Consider the following 19,648-nt stretch of genomic DNA (forward strand, 5'->3'; position numbering starts at 1 on the left):
TACCACTTTTAGAAATAGTTCTTGAATTTATTTGTACAGAAATGAAATTTTTTTTATTCTTTTATTTAGAGTCTTAAAGCAATTTGTAAAGCGTTCCTTTAACAATTGTCTTGTCATCGAGAAAGTATTGTTGTCAACAAGTTGAGGTTATTTATTTATTTATAATATTTTTGACGTGATGAATTTATTAATTATATTAGATATAGAAGATGATTCAAATATTTATTCAGGTTTCAAGCTACGATGAAGAAAAATATTTTTTAGATAGAGATTCAACGCTAGATTGTATTTCACCTCTCTTGCTTGCCAGTTTAATTTACAATTTTTGTAGTCAACCATTTTATTTGCATTGAGTTAAAGTTAACAAAGTTATGTCTTTACAAATATAAAACTTTCAAGTTCACCGTGCAATTGCTTGATATCCCTTATTAAATTTTTAAAAAAAATTCTATTGAAAAATATAAAATACAATTTATTAAATTTTAAGTCCAATAATTATTAATATATTAGAAAATCAAAATAATATAAAAAACATTAATCTTATAAATTATAAAATTTGAATTTAATATCTGAAAAAAACAGATTTCTTGTATCCAGCGGGGGGGTTATGCTAGGTTTAATTTATTGAATCACATTTAGTATTTTAAAACAAATTTATTAAAAAGTAGTCATTATTTCATTGTAATAAGCAAATTCAACGTTACATTTGAATTTTAAAATATAACTTTGATGACGTTAAGATCTACACATTGTTTTTTTTTTCTATAAAAAAACATAAGATCTACATGTTGTAAAACAAAATAATTTTTATTCATATTTCCTTAAATGAATCACAAATATTCACTATTTTAAACTTTGAACAATCTCAGATAATTTTTTTCATCAATAAAAATTGTTAACTAATTTTTATTGAAAACATGACTAATCATTCTTGATTCTTTTTTTTATCCATCACTTTTTTTTTTCATGAGTAAGATTTAAATTCAAAATTTTCCTTAAGAAAATTGAATTCTGGAATCCTTGTTGTTGGTGTACGGTGATAGTTTTTATTCCTATAAAAAGAGCAATAATGAAAAAAATGAATATTTACGGGCGCAATAAATGTGCCAGCTTTCTCAGTTTCTCTACAACCAAATATTTTGAAAATGAATGTACGAAACTTAACTTACAGGCTGTATGGTCTTAAATATATACGTAAATAAACACTAGTGTGTTATAACATTGCCATAGCCAATGGCTTTGATATTTTAATAAAATAACTTTGCGTGTATGGTCTAAAAAAATGATTAAAAAGAAAAAAGATGAGCATAGGGATGAAGTCAGGCACGTGTATCTGATAGCGACTCCTAACTTGATTTCTTACACTCTCGTTTGATTACAGCTGTATTCACGACCTTCCTATTTCTATCCTTTTGATTACTCATTCTTCTTATTAGTTCTTCTTTTCCCTTCTAATTCTCAATATCTCCCTCTTCCTTTTTCCAAAAGATACTTTCAATTCTTTATACAGTTATTTAAGATAATGTTTTATATTTCTTATTTATGACTCCATCCAACCATAGTGTCTGACTCTTTCACAAATTCCAAGTTTCCAGTTATTCGTGTTCATACTTCATATATACAACTAAGGTTCTGGTTGTACTATTACTTTGAATATATTCAATGAATTTTTCTTTTTCCAAAGACAGCTGTTATGTTTTTAATTTTAAGCTTAGAATACTATAATATTGGAAAATATTTAAAATTCATCAGGGCTATGATTCAATAAGCATATCATAACTAAAACAATTTTTTTAAAAAAAATGAACTGTGGAAGGAGAATTTGACACTCCCCAGAATTAGAGCGACTTTGATAATTTTCTTATATAAGGGAATACTTTTTGGTAGAAATCAAGCCAAAGACGTGGAGAATATTTCTACATGTCTACTCTCAAGTGTCTTGCGGACTTAGCACGCTTGCACTAGGCCAAACGCCTTTGGGTTAATAAAAGTTTTAGGTATAAGATAATTTTACCAATAGAGAAACCCTTTTATTGAAATTTTATAATTTGAGAAGTCATTTATTAGTTTTTAATTTTATTTAGCAACAATAAAAAAGTCATGGTGACATTGGTGAGAAATTAATAATAATAATAATAAATATCTGTAATTAATCTGAAATACCAATATTTGAAAAGCAATAATTTGGACTTTTAAAGTTAATTTAATTTTAATGTTCTCGTGTAATTTTTTGTGATACTATCTATTCATATGTGATTTTTTTTAGTAATTGTTGAGAAAGAAATGATTTTTATAACAGATATGTAACACATTTTTGAATGACATTTGCATTTCCGTTAACCATATTAAGATTACTTATTCTTATATGAAATTAATATCATTTTGTCATATATCATAAAAGGGCTTGTTTATTAATGAGTAGAGTATCAGTTTTAAATAATTTTGGTCCTCATATTTTATTTAATTAATTTTTATCATGATTTCATGGTTAAAAGAAAATCAACCAAAAATAGTATTATCACAAAAACAATATGATAGAAAGTATGATGTTAACACTTTTCTAATACACATAAAAATTATGTAGTGTAATGTAAGATGAGTAAAATAGTTTTATATTCTCAATCAATTAAATGTTATGATTCTATCACATCATATAATATTATTTTAAGAGTTTAATGCATATACAAAATTTTATATTGTCATTCTATCATAATTTTTTAAAATAGAGATATTTGATTCCTCAGTTTTAAGAAATTCACTATTTTAATCTCTTATTTCAAAATAGAAAGAGATATTTGGTCCTCTTATTTTATAAAATTTTTAATTTTACTTATACTTTATTTCTTTTATTTTGATCCAATTGAATCCCTAGATCTAAAATATTTATTTAAGGTATCATTAAAAAGTAACTAATTAATTATAATGTAAGAAATAAAAGAAATAAAGCATAGATAAAATTAAAGATTAGACCAAAATTTTAATTTTTTAAAAAATATGAAATCAAAATTGTGAATTTTTTAAAATAAAAGAATCAAATGTCTCTATTTTGAAATATGAGAACTAAAATCATGAATTTTTTAAAACAACTAGGACCAAATGTCTCTATTTTAAAAGGAAAGGATTAAAATTATGGATCGAACAAAATATGAAAACTAAAATTACATTAAACTATTGCTTTAAAATAATTAATTTAAAAGTCAACAAACTTACGGTGGTGATTTTTTGTAAAACAAATCTTGGTGAAGATAATTATATAATTAACGAAGAATTTCACTAAAATCAACCTTCGTGTGTCGAAAACAAATTTCATAAATTTTAGCATTTTCCTATTTTTTTTTCTCTTATTTTAATTGAATAAAATTAATTAAAAAACCTAAAACTGATTTTGTTACCTATTTGTACAACTTTCATGCAATTCTTTGTTACCTATTTGCACTATAATTTTGATGCCTGATTTTGTGCGAACATGTGTTCTCATTTATCGTTTAAAGGAGGTAGGGAGTACTTTCCCACTCCCCGTCCCCGCTCCCCGTGGTGGGGGTATTTTTTGCTCCGTCCCCACTCCTCGTGGTCCTTATGGGAATCCCATTTTACATTAAAAAATGTAAAAAATTATAAAAAAATGTAATTTTTTTGTTTTATCTCAATTTTCAACAATAATAAATGTAAGCTTTAATTCTAAGTTTAAAACAGCCTAAAAATACTAAAATAAATCAATAATAATAGTAATAAAATTACACAAGCATAAAAGCATCTAAGAAACGGTGAAACGAACGGTGAAGAAGTGAAGAGGGTGAAGACAGGGTGAAGCGGTGAAGAAGGAACGAAGGAGAAGCAGTGAAGAAGGAACAAAGGTGAAGAAGGAAGTCAATGAGCGAAGTTTGAATGTTTGATGCGACGTTTTAGGATTTGGGTAATGTTTGTGTCTTTGTGACTTGTGAGATATTACTTATATATATGATAATTTTATTTTGTATTTTTTTTACTAGTAAAATACTATATTAACTCTTATATTTATGTTATACATATTATAAGTTATGAGGATATATAAGTAAAATTCTATATATACGGGGATACAGAGACTCGCAGGGTGGGGAGCATCGTCTCCATCCCATCCCGAATTAGTTGCGGGGGGGTTTTCATCCCCATCCCCGCGGGGAATTTTTCCCCGACCGCAGGGTCTCGAATGGGACAATCCCCACGGGGATCCTCGAGTTACGGGAAGAATTATCATACTTAGAATGTGAGTCTTGGGTGGTAATGCATTTTTGCTACTAGAAATTTGGAATTAGGTTGCGGTGGGTAAGACCGTAACAAAGATCCTTGAATGTGAGAATTGATAATGGAGGGAATCCCATGGCAATGTGAATAGAAGAAAATAGAGAATTATCCTCGACCCCAATTTTCACATTGCTTAATAGAGAATCTAGGAATTATGTTTATTGAAAATGAATAAAAAAATTTTAATTTATGAAAAATTGATTAAAATATATCTTTAAAGAATATCTTTTTTATGAATGTGAATTTTTTAAGATGTATATTAAACATTGGAAAACTTAAATTTCCTAACATATGATTTTCAAAAAATAAAAAATTTCTCTCCTATCAAATATCTTCTATATATATATATATATATATATATATATATATATAACATCGAGTTAATCTTATAACTTTTTATTTGAAGACAAATCAATAAACTACTAAAAAATATGATTTATTTAATTAATTTTATAAACATTATTGTATACTTATCATTAGTAAAGAGTTAATGTTTTTTTAATGATAAAAATTTGTAAATAAAAATAAAACAGTAATATTTAAATATATTTAATATTTAATTTTACATGAATTTAATTTTATTTTAATACAAGTTAATGAATTATCATATATAATTTTTTTTCTTATTTTATTCTAATTTAAAAAATTACATAAACTAATATATAGATTATTTAAAAAAAATTATTTTACGTTATTTAAAAAAATGACTTAAATTTAAAATAATATATAAATAATCTGAAAAAATAAAAATTAATTTTATAATTTTTATAATTAAAATAAAAATTGTATTATTTATATCTAAAAATAAATTTACATAATTTATCTAAATTACATAAAATAATTTATATAATTAATTTACATATTAATTAATGCAATTTTCTTGATTTATATAATTTGTATTAAAAAAATTATTTACTAAATAATTTTTTGTAGTTAAAACAAAAATATTAATATGTAAGTTTTATAAAAAATTAAATATTAAAATTTTATTAATTTATATAGTTAGAATAAAAATAATTTACATATTAAATTAAATGTACGTAATTTTGTATTTTAAATAATAATTTATTCAATTATATTTATTTATATAATTAGAGTAAAAATAATGTGTTTATTAAAATAAATTTAATTATAAATTGATAAAATAAAAATAAAGATATATAAAATAGTATAAAATAAAATTAAAAAAGATTAATGATTTATTACTTTTGGAAGACATGTATATTATAACATTTTATTAGTTGTTTGTGAAATGTTTATTATTTTACCGAATTATTGTATTTTTTTTTACCAAAACCAAAAAATTATATTAAAATCAATTAAATAAACTCATTTTTTTAAAAGTAAATAGTTTTTTTTACTATTTTTCTATAAATAATTATTTTAGTAATATTTATTTTAAAAAATAATTACTTTCTTTGAAAATTTGATTCTTTTTTCAATAAATATAAAATATTTTATTAAAAAGAAAGCAATACAATAATTAAAAAAAATAACAAGGCACTGTTAAAATGAGAATCCCAAAAGTAATTTGGTAGCAACAATGGAATTTTTCACCCCCCAAATACAAATAAATTAAATTAAATGTCCAAAAATATTTACCTTGATGATAAAAAATATTATTCATGCGAGAAATTGATGCCTCTAAACTGATTTTTCACTTGAAATTTGGTATTTTATTTTATTTTACGTACTTTTGAAATTGATTCCTAGGAAATCGATTTCTAGAATACTTTATTTTTTGCTTGGTCTAGAAATTAGTTTGTAGGAAATTGATTTCTAAACTAGTGTTTTTTCATTTTTAAAAAAATCAATTCAGAAAATGAATTGAGTTTTTTTTTAAGTTCTTTATTTTTTTTGTTTTTTTAAAATATTTTTCTATTTTTATAGTTTATAAAAATATAATTTATATAGAATAGCATTTAAGAAAAATGCATATATTTAAATACTCAATATAAATATAATTTAGTTAAATATTTATAAAAAAATATAATTCCATATGATATATATTGTATTAAATTTAGTTAAATATTTTCCTTGTTACCATTTGTAACTATCAAATGAAAATATGAAAAAAGAACCATTTTAAATTTTCTTACATCATGTTTTTATTAATTTTTTTACTTAATAAATATATTTTGTCAAGAAAAATACATATATTTTTAAGTGGTCATATTTTTTGTTCTCATTCTCCTTATTCTCAATGGTTAGTCCCATTATCCTTGTTAATATGGATATATCCACATGCGCATAATACAACTTATATCTTGTGTTGTCAAATAACACACTAGCATCCTAACCTAGTAGGTTTAGGATAACATTTGAGTCTCCAACAATGATAAAATATATTTTATATTATTTTGAAATTTTAATTTTATTTTGTTTTAGTTAGAAAACTATGAGCAAAAGAAGATAAAAAAATATAGCAACAAGTTGAATTGAACTAAAATATTTAAATTACAAAATATTTTAAAATTATCCCCAACATAACAAAATATTTAAATTTGAAACAATACAAAAAAAATTTAAAATACAAAGAATATGACATAAATTTAACATTGTTGGAGTAATTGTTCTTTGAATGGCCTGGGATGCGTCGACAGGATGATTCCTAGAATTTCTTTTCTTGTCTAGGTCAGGATAGATCATTGGCTCATGACACAGTGACCAATACGCTTTAATGGTCTTTTGCTTTGCCAACCAAAAATATTTAAATTACAAAATATTTTAAAATTACCAACAACATAACAAAATATTTAAATTTGAAACAATACAACAAAATTTTTAAAATACAAAGAATATGGCATAAATTTAACGTTGTTGGCTTGAGCCTACACAGTGGGAGTAATTTTTCTTTGAATGGTCTGGGATGCACCGACAGGACGACCCTTAGAATTTCTTTTCTTGTCTGGGTCAGGGCAGATCATTGGCTCATGACACGATGACCAATACACTTTAATGGCCTTTTGCTTTGCCAACCATGCTTTGCGGTACGTGGTGGTGTATCCTTCAGTGCTTTTGATGTGTGCTATCAAGGTTGACCCTAAAGTTGATGGATCATTTTCAATCAAGTTGTGGAAGCTTTTACTGATGAGAAAATACAACTACTTAGCATGATCTTGTGAGATTGATGGATTTGAACATGTATGGGGTTTACAGAGCTTTCTTATTTCCCATTGCTTAATTGCAAGGATGTATGATGTCTGGCATCTCCAAGCACAACCATTTTCATCACAAATGACAATTAGCTTTGTTGGGTTCGATAGTTGTGTCTAGTAGTTGGCTCCTTTGCTCACATGATACTGCTGCAAAACATGTTGTACTTCTTGTTTCATTAGAAAACACATCCCTTCAAAGAGAGTCCCCATCGGATGTTGGACTTCTTTGCAATCCAAGCTATGACCGTATTCAGAATCTTGAACATTAGATTCTTCAAAATTGTTCGTGGTGGTGGTATGTAGTATGGTGGTACAATTGTTATTGGTGAAACATGCTTAGCTTTTTCCTTATGATCTTCCTCCTGGGTTGATTGTGTATAACTTTTTCTTCGTTCTCACTAAACGGATCAAGTTCTTCGTTAGGTAAGCCAGACTCTATTATAAACTCAGGCTCGTTTGGTTAGGTTGATGAGGTAGGCTCTACTGCACAATGGGTACTCAAGTATGGATGAGGTTGATCCTCCGTATTTACAAATTTTTATGAGTCTAACAAATTGGTGGAAAATGCTGTGAAAAGAAGTAGAGTAAAAGATGATGTGGTTGGGTTAAAGCAAAAGTGTCTTGAGTTGCAGCGGATGTCTGTGAATAATGGGACTGAGGATAATATTGAGGGTTTGGGGTGAGAAGTGTATGTAGTTGGATGTTTGCATACAATTCACAACATTGAAGAATCTCACTTTGGCGAATAATAGAAATCATACCTTTGACATATTTTTCGTCAACAAGTTGCATTGTTGTAAACTTGAGCATTTTAAGCCCCATTATTTGTGGGTATCAGAATGAAATATCGCATACTTGGTCTAGTGATTGCAAACAAAGTTTCCGGTGGATTTTTTTTTCAAGGCTTCAAGTGTAAGGCCCCACTTTGTTTGAAAGAACAATGGGTGAGGGCATTGAAACGTATCCCCTTGATATGTTTTGATTATTTGGTCGTTGTAGTGCACTAACCATTTAACAGATGAGGAAGACATGTTGTGTAATAGAGAAAAATAGAGAAAGAAATGTGATAGAGAGATTGTGTTTGCAAAGTTGGAAGAAAGTGATAGAGCAAGGAAGTGTTGTGTAGATGTGTTAACAAAAGTGAATATGACTTCTATATATATGGGTCAAGGTTAAGGGTTTTTGACATAGAGTTAGGGTTTGGAGCATTAGATTCCCTAGCATAAAGCAAAAATGTCTCTGATGCAAAGCATTGTATTCCTGACCTAGGGTTAGGGTTAGGGTTAGGGTTTAGTTTAGGGTTTTTAGTGTAGTATAAGGTTCAAGGGCAACATTAAGCGTTTACGATCAAGGGTTAGGGTTAGGGTTTGCACAATAGACATATGGATTGGGGTCGAGAATTAGGCAAAAATGAAAAAAATTACTAATACTTCAAGATTTTAATCTATGAAGGCAATTTTTGGCACTTAGATTATTATTTGTATCAGCTACTTTGGTTAAAATAATGTTTCATTCTCATAGTTTTCATGCCAATGAAGCCATTAGGACAACTTTTAAGTCTTGATTTGACCCTCAAACACATTAGTGAAGTGGCCAAAAACATGAAAAAATTACTAGCCTTTCAAGATTTCAATTTATACTTCAAACTTTTAGCATTAAAACACACATGACGACAACTCAGAAATACAACAATGAAAAACAAACATGACTACTACAAATCATTAGATACTAAAATACCAATCAAGTAATTTGGGGGGGAAGGGTTCTTCAAAACTTGATTCAAGGTTCATCACTTCATCGAGGTATTCATCCAAACCCTTCAAATTCAAAGAGGGGCAGAAATTGGTGGTGGATGTGCACATGTTTGTGTGGGTGTTTCTGCGGTGGTAATATATAACTCCAGGTAGGTGAACTTGGATATTTTTGCGAACATAGAAAACATAATTATTACGTCCTCATCATCGTTCAATATGCATGTCCTGTACTAGCCACAATCACAACAAATGATATAGGTAATCAAAAATGTATATCCTTGACCACTTTACCATTTGGTAAACTAACCATGTTTCCAATAGCTTAGTTTAAGGCATCAAATGACATTCTTTTGTCAAGTTGAACGATCTTTGATGAAACACTTACAAACGTTGAACCATGTTTAAATGTTATGATAGCGTTATCTACACAATCGCATTGACTGACAATGAAGTCATGGTTTAGGGTTTAGGGTTAGGGTTTAAGGTAGCATAAAGGTTTCTAATTGAGGTGATGAATCAGACTGCCTTAGTGTAGACCATATTTATAATGTTTAATGGCTTATCACATATACTTCAAAAAGAATGGCCAAGATCCCATTGACAAAATGAACGACCTAGATATCATCGATTGGAGCAAGGCATGTTGAATGACCAAGATCCCACCAATAAAATCAACGACCTAGATATCACCAATTGGAGAAACACACATTTAACGGCTAAGATCTGATCGACAAAATGAACGACTTAGATATCACCGATTGGATCAATGCACGTTGAACGACCAAGATCTCACCAACAAAATTAACAGTCAAGATCCCACCGAATGAATTATGTTATTGTTAGATTTTTCTATAAATACAATGCATGTATTGCTATCATATACACTAACTTATAGACTTACCTTCTCTCATTCTCATATATCCCTCTTTAACTTCTTCTTGACGTTAGTATCAAAGCCTAAACCATGAAATTTACAACTGTTTCTCTTCTTTGGAAATAACACCTTCGTAGATCTGGAGAAGTATGTAATACATTCTGTTTAATTGAATGTTAATTATGTTATGATTCACAAATAAAGATGTTGTTATTATTTTGATTTTTGCAGGTAATAGATGATGTAATCCAATCATATGCTCAGGCTATGCCTTCTCTAGTTCCCATAATTGAACCTTTTTTTGGTTCAAGCTGGGTTTTTAGATGTTGCAAAACTTGGAAAAGTTAAAATCGACGACACTTTAGTGACTGCTTTGGTTGAAAGGTGGAGACCTGAGTTACACATATTTCATCTTCTTGTTGGTGAATGCATAATCACCTTGGAAGATGTTGCTCTTCAATTGGGTTTACGCATTGATGGAAGACCAGTTAGTGACCCAACATATTATGATTAAGAACAAATGTGCACATAATATATAGGTGTTGTCCCCCCTGAGAATGCACCGGTGGGATCAACACTTAAACTAAAATGATTAAAAGAAAACATGTTGACTCTCCCAGGAGAACCCACATCCCAACAATTAGCAGCCCATTGTAGGGCATACATTTTAGGGATGATTGGTGGGGTGTTGATGCCAAACAAGTCAAGGAATAGAGTTCACCTGATGTATTTACCCTTGTTAGTAGATCTTGATCGAGCTGATCGATACAGCTGGGGTTCGACATGTTTAACATATTCGTACAAAGAAATGTGTAGGGCTATTTATCCCACATCCAAAAAAATGGAAGGATGTATAGTGTTGTTAGAGTCTTGAGCATGGTATCGCATGTTGTTCATTCAACTAAGGGTTGAGCGCCAATCGTCATATCCTCTCACAACTAGATAAACAAAAAATTCTCACTTAAACAAAGTCCATTTTTGGTAATGTAATTGACACTAACATATTACACTTCACTAGATGGAGCGGCAGAGGGCTACATTTTTTTTGGAATCCCATATGATGATGTGATAGACTACAAGTCAAGATTCGAAAACATAAGTACAAGGAGGTTGAATGATTTTTTTTTAATTTATTCAAACATCAATTACATTGTTTTTAAAATTACTAGCACAAATTATATTTTCAGTTTGCTGGATGCCTTACAAAGGTTTTGAGTCATTTTAGTCAGAAAATGCATACAAGGATTCCAAAATATGGAGTGCATATGTAGTTTTAATTTGTTTTCCAATGGTAGTATGATATCAAACTGACAGAGTTAAGTTCCAATTTGGACTTTGTCAAGACATACCAAATTCATCATATAATTTTGACAAAGTCCATCGTACTAACATGAGAGAACATAGTGACACAAATTGGATAGAGGAACATCAACAATGGATTGCAATTTGGAAGGAAAGACGTAAATATGTGTTAATCAACCAACCAATTCTAGAAAAAATTGAACATATGAGTCACTACATGAATTGGTATCAAGCAAATTCAAAAATTTGCCTAACTTGGTTTGCAACCCATCTAAACGTTGTTGTCACATCTCGTTCAGCTCCAGACATGGAAACTGAACAACATCCTCCACAACAAAGCCCACCAGTCGTTGCCAACATGCATGATGAATGACTACAACCACATGCTTAATCATATGAATTCACGCCACAACCTCATCATCATGAAGAAGATTATGGGTACAATCCGAAATTCTTCAGTGCTAGCAGAAAAGACTTTATGAGCAACCTCATGGGTACAAATCTTTGAACACCGGAGTCTGCTTATGCGTACATGCAAAGTATGTTCATACCTTCGTTTGCATCCTTTCACCAAAGTATTGCTAATAGTTTTTTCACTAATGACTTTATCCATGAAAAACAATTTATTGTTTCTGATGAACAACTTGAACCATAAGAACATAGGCGAGTATGTCGACAACCGACAACAAACAAACAACCTAGTGGAACTAATGGGCACAGACGATATTAATTACTTGTCCTTAATAATTATGTCCCATTATGATGATTGTGAGTTTGCACTGATTAATTGAATGAAAAATATATTAATTGACTGAGCACTACATTTTTTTTATACAAATTGACTGAACATTCATTTCTTTGAGACAATTTGACCCCACGTTATTTTTTCTCATACGATTTGACCTCACATTGTTCATTTTGAGACAATGTGACTAGACAATGTTTTCTATGTGATGATTTGACTGAACACTGCTTTTTTGAATTGCGCAAACCAAATGTAATTAATTAAGACACAATCTAAACCATTTATATTGTTAGTGCAATCTTAGCAATTGATATGAGTCACGGGAGAGCAATATATCATCTAATAATATATAGCAGTTGGGGTTTGATGCAACTCAACACCTTTGTTTGATATTCACCCTATTGCTTAAAACATGAAGAGTGTATACACTCTTGTGTATTGCGATGCTGACATTATTCCATCAGATGAAGGGATAGTGTTTGAAAGCCCTAATGATCCTAAAGTCATCACAATAAATAAGGACACGTTGCTCGGTGCCTTAAGGAAAACAATTTTTGACACCAGCAGAAGTTGTTAAATTTTAATAAATCTTTTTTTACCGTCAACCAATCTATGTAGATGGTGATTTTGTTGCATACGATTGTATGAAGCTCAAATTCGATGATAATGTGAGAAAAATATTTTTCATCTATTCAAAATTGAGTACCAAAGGTCCAATTAAGTCGAATGCAACTTTTAGGCGTTCTCTAGATGAAATCCTTGTCCTGCTACACAAACCAAGGAAACCAAGAACGACTGATGAAATAATTGCTCTAATGTGTGATAAATATGTGTAGTCAATACACAAACTACTTGTTACTTTTTTAGAATAAACTTGCAATTCATCATTAGAATTCCATTGTTGCTTTTTTTAAGATTCCCTACTTTAAACGTGTTAGTTCCAGAGGATTATGATGTTTACCTAAGTTTTATCTATCTAAGTCTTTTTTTTTTGTCTTCTTCAATTTAGATAAACTTGATTTCATTTAAAGATTAGTTATTATTTTTTAAATACTATTCTAGATAAATTATATTTAAGTACTTAAATTTTTACATCAATCATCAATGCGTACTATTAAAATTGGACATGTTTTATTTATTTAATTTGTTTATGTTAAAGAATTAGATCACTTAGATATATGCATTTTTATAAATATTTAACTAAATTATATTTATATTGAGTATTTAAATATATGATTTTTTCTTAAATAATATTCTTGATAAATTATATTATATATATATATATATATATATGTAAAATAAAAAAATAAAACAAAAATATTTTTTAAAACAAAAAATTGTTTAAATTAAAAAAAAATAGTTAATTTTTTTCTCTAGTATTTCATCATAAATCATCATTTGAATCACTTTAAGATAATTATTTTAAAACTCACCAAATTTATCATACATAAATGAATTGTGATTGGATGATTGTATAGTTTTTTTTACATTATCATTATATAACTTTTGTTCTCATAAAAATAAGTTATTTAACTAATCAGGAATTTTATTTATACGTGTTTTTTAATCAATAAAATAAGTTTTTAATTGAAAAAAAGTGTTTACAAACACATTTAAAAATTGGCATTGTCCATGTAGGAATAAAATCAATACGTAAAAAGTGTTATACTATTTATTTTAATAGTTATGTTATACTAATTTGATAATTTAAAAGATTAATTTGAAGCTCAAATCAATTTGGGGACAAATTTTAAAATTAAAAAAGTTTAAAGGCAAAAGGCTGCATAAAAGATGATTTTTATACATTATTTTAAGTAATAATTTTTTCATCCCACTTTTATAAAAAAGATGAAGATAAAAATTATTTGCAAAATGTTTTCCAACCTATCATAATAAATAATTACTTTTATCTATTTTTTAAAAAAAGTTTAAGATTTTTTACTGTAAAAGAATGCAAAAAAAAAGATTAAGATTAAAAAATAGATAATAAAATATAAAAATATTCTATCATAACTATATTATGACATAATTGTATTTTCATTTTTTTATTACAGTTAATGTACAAATTTAGTTATCTAATACTTATTTTACTTGAATTGAATTTCTTTTGAAATTATTGCAATTAAATTCTTTTCATGCATAACAGATTTCTTTCATTTCATTTCTCTTCATCTTTCTAAAACTTTTTGTTCAATACTTTCTCTTTCAAGAAAAGTTCATTGACCAAAAACTTGTATTATTCTTTTTCTTCATTCCTTCTCTCTTGTCAAAAGATTCAAAGGATTAACCGTCTGAGAATTCATTTGTTTCTTCCCTTCTCCCTCTTGACAAAAGATTTCAAGGGATTAATCGTCTGAGATATCTTCTGTTTCTTACAAAAGATTTCAAAGGACTAACCGCCTGAGATATCTTTTTCCCTTTCCCTTTAAACAAAAGATTTCAAAGGACTAACCGCCTGAGATATCTTTTGTTTCCCCTTACAAAGATTCAAGGGACTAACCACCTAAGAATTCTTTGTCTTAACACATTGGAGCGTACATCCTTTGTGGTACAAGTAGAGCGTACATCAACTTGGGTTGTTATACTAAGAACAAGAAAGGGTACATCTCTTGTGGATCAATTCAAGTGGAACGTACATCCACTTGGTTGTTCAAAGAGAATAAGGGAGGGTACATCCCTTGCGGATCTTTACTTGTAAAGAATTTTACAAGGTTATTGGAAATCTCAAGAACCAGTGGTTACTTGGGAACTGGATGTAGGCACGGGTTGTGGCCGAACCAGTATAAATCTTGTGTTTGTCTTCTTCTTCCCTACTCTCTTTAATTTCCGCTGTGTACTTTTTATTTCCGCTTTACTTTTGTCTAAGTTATTGTTTTTGTTCTTTACTTCCTCATAACTTAGTAGTAAAGCCTAATTGGATCTAGTAATATTAAGAAGGATAATTTTTAATTAGTTAAGATACATTAATAATTAATTCAATCCCCCCTTCTTAATTATTCCGAGGCCACTTGATCCAACAAGTGGTATCAGAGCAGGTTTCTTGAGAAAAGTTTCACAACTTCAAGATTCATGGCCTCCTCAAATTCTCTGTTTCCCGAGGGAAACTCCATCCATAGGCCACCTATCTTTAATGGTGAGGGTTACCACTATTGGAAAACCCGAATGCAAATCTTTATTGAAGCCATAGATTTAAACATTTGGGAAGCAATAGAAATAGGACCTTATGTACCCACCATAGTAGATGCAAGCACAAGCACAACAACAGAAAAACTTAGAGATAAATGGACTGAAGATGATAAAAGAAGAATCCAATATAACTTTAAAGCCAAAAACATTATTACTTCTGCCCTAGGAATAGGTGAATATTTTAGAGTGTCAAATTGTTCAAATGCAAAGGAGATGTGGGATACTCTCCAACTTACACATGAAGGCACCACTGATGTGAAAAGATCTAGAGTCAACACCCTTACACATGAATATGAATTATTTAGGATGAACACTAATGAGAACATCCAAAGCATGCAGAAAAGATTCACACACATAGTCAATCACCTTGCCTCCTTAGGAAAAACCTTTCCTAATGAAGATTTAATTAATAAAGTTTTGAGATGCTTAAGTAGGGAATGACAGCCCAAGGTAACTGTCATTTCTGAAAGTAAAGATCTTTCTTCTATGTCTCTTGCCACTGTTTTTGGCAAACTGCAGGAACATGAAATGGAACTTTAACTTCTCAACCAAAATGAGGAGACCGACAAAATGAAAAGAAGCATAGCACTCAAAGCCTCCTCCTCAATGCAAGAAGAAGAAGAAGAAGAATCTGATGATGAAGAGGACTTCTCACGCTTTGTGAAGAAGTTTCATAAATTCGTCAAAAATAGAAGAATGGAGAGAAGCCATAACTTCGACAATGGGAAGAGATCTCAAGAAGGTTCCCCAACACTTAAATGCTATAAGTGCAATCGACCCGGTCACATAAAGGCACACTGCCCCACAAATGAATCATGTCCAGAAAAGAATCAGAAGAAAAGCCATGAAGAAAGAAGATCCAAGAAGGCGTATATTGCTTGGGATGACAATGACTCATCCGATGGTTCGGAGAAGGAGATCAACCTTCTATCCAAGTACTATGAGAGCGATGAGAACATATCACAAGAAGATTAAGAAAAAAAAGAAAAAGTCTGACTTCCATCTTTAAAGACCCAGGCACTTAAATCATGAAAAAGGTAACATCAAAACCATTCTCTTTTAAATTAAGTTGGTTGAAACTTTCCTTCAATTAACTTGTTTATATGATGACTAACAAAATTTTATTTTTTTGTCTTGATTGATTGCTATTGTGAATTTGTGCTTATATGTTTGATTGAGTTAATTTTCTTTCTCAAAGCATGAAGTTTTTTTTAATGTTTGATAATGCCTGTGTTCTATATCCTTTAATCCTTGTTTGATTCTTATTTGATATATTTTTAATAAGTATGTTTAAAATAATTATGCATAATTTGACATGATTGAATTTTTGATAAGAATTATATTGGTATGCAAAATAGTTTAATTAAGTAAAGTATTAACCATGATATGTGTTGATGAGTTTTACTTAGATTTTTTAGTGGTTAGTTCTCTGGTAATCGATTACCACTATGTGTAATCGATTACAGTAGAACAAACTTCTTGTAATCAATTACAATCTACATGTAATCGATTACATGAAAAGTTTTAGTTCTGGTAATCGATTACAGGATCTATGTAATCGATTACAGCGCGTCTCCCTCTATAAATTCAAAACGTCAGAAACACAGTCATTCGTGATTTCTTCTCTGCGACGAACCCTTTTCTCCCAAATTTCAAAATCACATAACTTCCTCATTTCTCAACCAAATCATGTCCCACAAAGCCCAAAATTCATCATTTTTCATTCTCTTTCATCTCCATCGATCAAAACTTCCAAAAAATCCTTCAAATAGCAGAACCATCAAAGAAGCGAAAGGGTGTTTCGACTTCATTCGCAATCATCGAAACTCGAAGTCACGGATCATCCAAGGAGCAGACAACCCAAACTCCTCCCTCCATATCATCTCCTATGTTGTTTTCCTCGGAAGAAAAACGTATCTGGTACAATTATCTCTTTTCTTCTCGTTCCATTATCGACCCTAAGTTCGTAGACTTAGCTTTCTTTGATGATGAAGTGTTTGATTGCTTTCAAGCATTTCAAAATTCTGGTTTAATTCAGTTTATCTCCATGAAACTTTCTTTTTACCCTGAATTGGTTAAAACCTTTTATTCTAACTTGGAAATTCAAGAAGATTCCATGATTTCCAAAGTTTATGGGATTAAGATGGTCATAGACCAGTCCCTTTTCTTTGAACTCACTCAATTATCCAGTGACGGTGTACCATTTGAGGGTACACTTGATGATGAGTGGAAGTTCGATTTTTCTGTTTCTGATGCCCGTCGAATGGTTTGTACCAACCAAGCGGATATGACCGGAAGGTTTTTTGCTGGTTCATTGGCATTCAAATGCCGCATCATGCACTACTTGATTGTGCGCATCCTACTCCCTAGATCATCCAACCTTGCACAAGTTTCTGAGGAAGATTTAATAATTTTGTGGATTTTCTTAACCGGTCGTCAAATCGACTGGGCCCATCTTGTGAGATATCGCATGCATAAGGCATTGTGATCAAATGCTCAACTCCCATATCCCCATCTGATCACCTTGTTTCTACAACATTTTAATGTCCCTCTTGACTTTGAGCCCTTTGTCAAAGTCAAGAGATCCTTCTCTATTGGTGCGAATGTAGTCTCCTCTTTCGGATACCGCAAAGAGAGGGATGGCTCTTGAGTGAAGAAGGATGCTCCAGTACAGGCCGCTGAAGACCGCTCTCCATCACCACATTGTCAGAGAGATGACTCTTCATCTCTTATGCACAACATTCTTGACAGGTTGGATGGACTCCACACCTTCGTCGGTGAACGCTTTGACTCGTTGGATAGCCGTATTGAAGCCATGGATGCACGATTTGCAGGGATGGACACACATATCACCAAACTTGAGGAGGATGCTAGCTTTGTTCGTCAGTGCTTTGACCTTCCAACACCATCCTCATAGACTTAGATTATTATTATATTTTAATCTTAAGCCTTGTATTTGGCTATGTTTTTATGACATTATTCTTTGAACATTTGGGATTGTTTTTAGTATTTGCTACTTAGTTAATTATGACTGAACATGGTGATTATATTTATTTGCTCTTAGATGTTTATGATTATGTGTTTTAAACTTAGTTATTTTGATGATATATGTCTAGTTGTATGTACTTACATTTGGTATTATGCTTTGTGTATGTTTTAAAATTATTTATGTATGATTTTATTTTATGCACTTTGGCTTTTTGATGTTGCCAAATGGGGAGAGAAAATGGGTATTTTAGAAATCAAGATATTATATTTTCAGAACTTCAAAATTAAGCATAAATTCTAAAAGAAAGTGGAAGAAAGAGATGAGTGAACGATAGAGCAAAACTTGTATGTATTCTCTTGATTTTAGGATTGTCATCATCAAAAAGGGGGAGATTATGGAAGCAATGCCTTCCAAGATTATTTTGATGATGCCAAAGAATCAAGAGTCAAACAAGTTTCAAGATTCAAGAATAATCAAGATCAAGATTCAAGTAAAGAATCAAGACTCAAGATTCAAGAATCAAGAGAAGACTCAATCAAGATAAGTATTAAAAGAGTTTTTCGAAACATTGAATAGCACAAGAATTTTTCAAAAAGAAAAATATTTTACCAAAGAGTTTTACTCTCTGGTAATCGATTACCAGTAGCCAACATTGTTTTCAAACTGATTTACAAAGCTGTAATCGATTACCATAATCATGTAATCGATTACCAATGTTTTAAAACGTTAGATTTCAAATTTCAAGAGTTACAACTTGTGATAAAACTTTTTCAAATCATTTCAAACTTGTGTAATCGATTACATGATTACCGGTGTTTCTAAACGTTTTGATTTTCAAATTTAAACATGAAGAGTCACATCTGTTGATGTGCAATCGATTACACTATGATGGTAATCAATTACCAGTGACTGATTTCGAAAAATAAATTTTCAAAAGTCACAATTCTTAAAGTGACTTGTTTCTGAAGATTTTTTCAAAAGTCACAACTTTTTAAGTGACTAGTTTTCACAAAAGTCACAACTCTTAAAGTGACTATTTTTAAAGAAATTGCCAAGAGTAAAAAACTTTAACTTGAGTCATCAAATGATTATAAATATGTGACCATGACACGAATTTAAAAAAGACTGATTCTTTTCATGCATAACAGATTTCTTTCATTTTATTTCTCTTCATCTTTCTAAAATTTTTTGTTCAATACTTTCTCTTTCAAGAAAAGTTCATTGACCAAAAACTTGTGCTATTCTTTTTCTTCATTCCTTCTCTCTTGTCAAAAGATTCAAAGGACTGACCGCCTGAGAATTCTTTTGTTTCTTCCCTTCTCCCTCTTGACAAAAGATTTTAAGGGACTAACCGTCTGA

The sequence above is a fragment of the Glycine max genome, chromosome 7 (genome assembly GCF_000004515.6).
Source record: "Glycine max cultivar Williams 82 chromosome 7, Glycine_max_v4.0, whole genome shotgun sequence".
NCBI classification, from domain to species: Eukaryota; Viridiplantae; Streptophyta; class Magnoliopsida; order Fabales; family Fabaceae; genus Glycine; species Glycine max.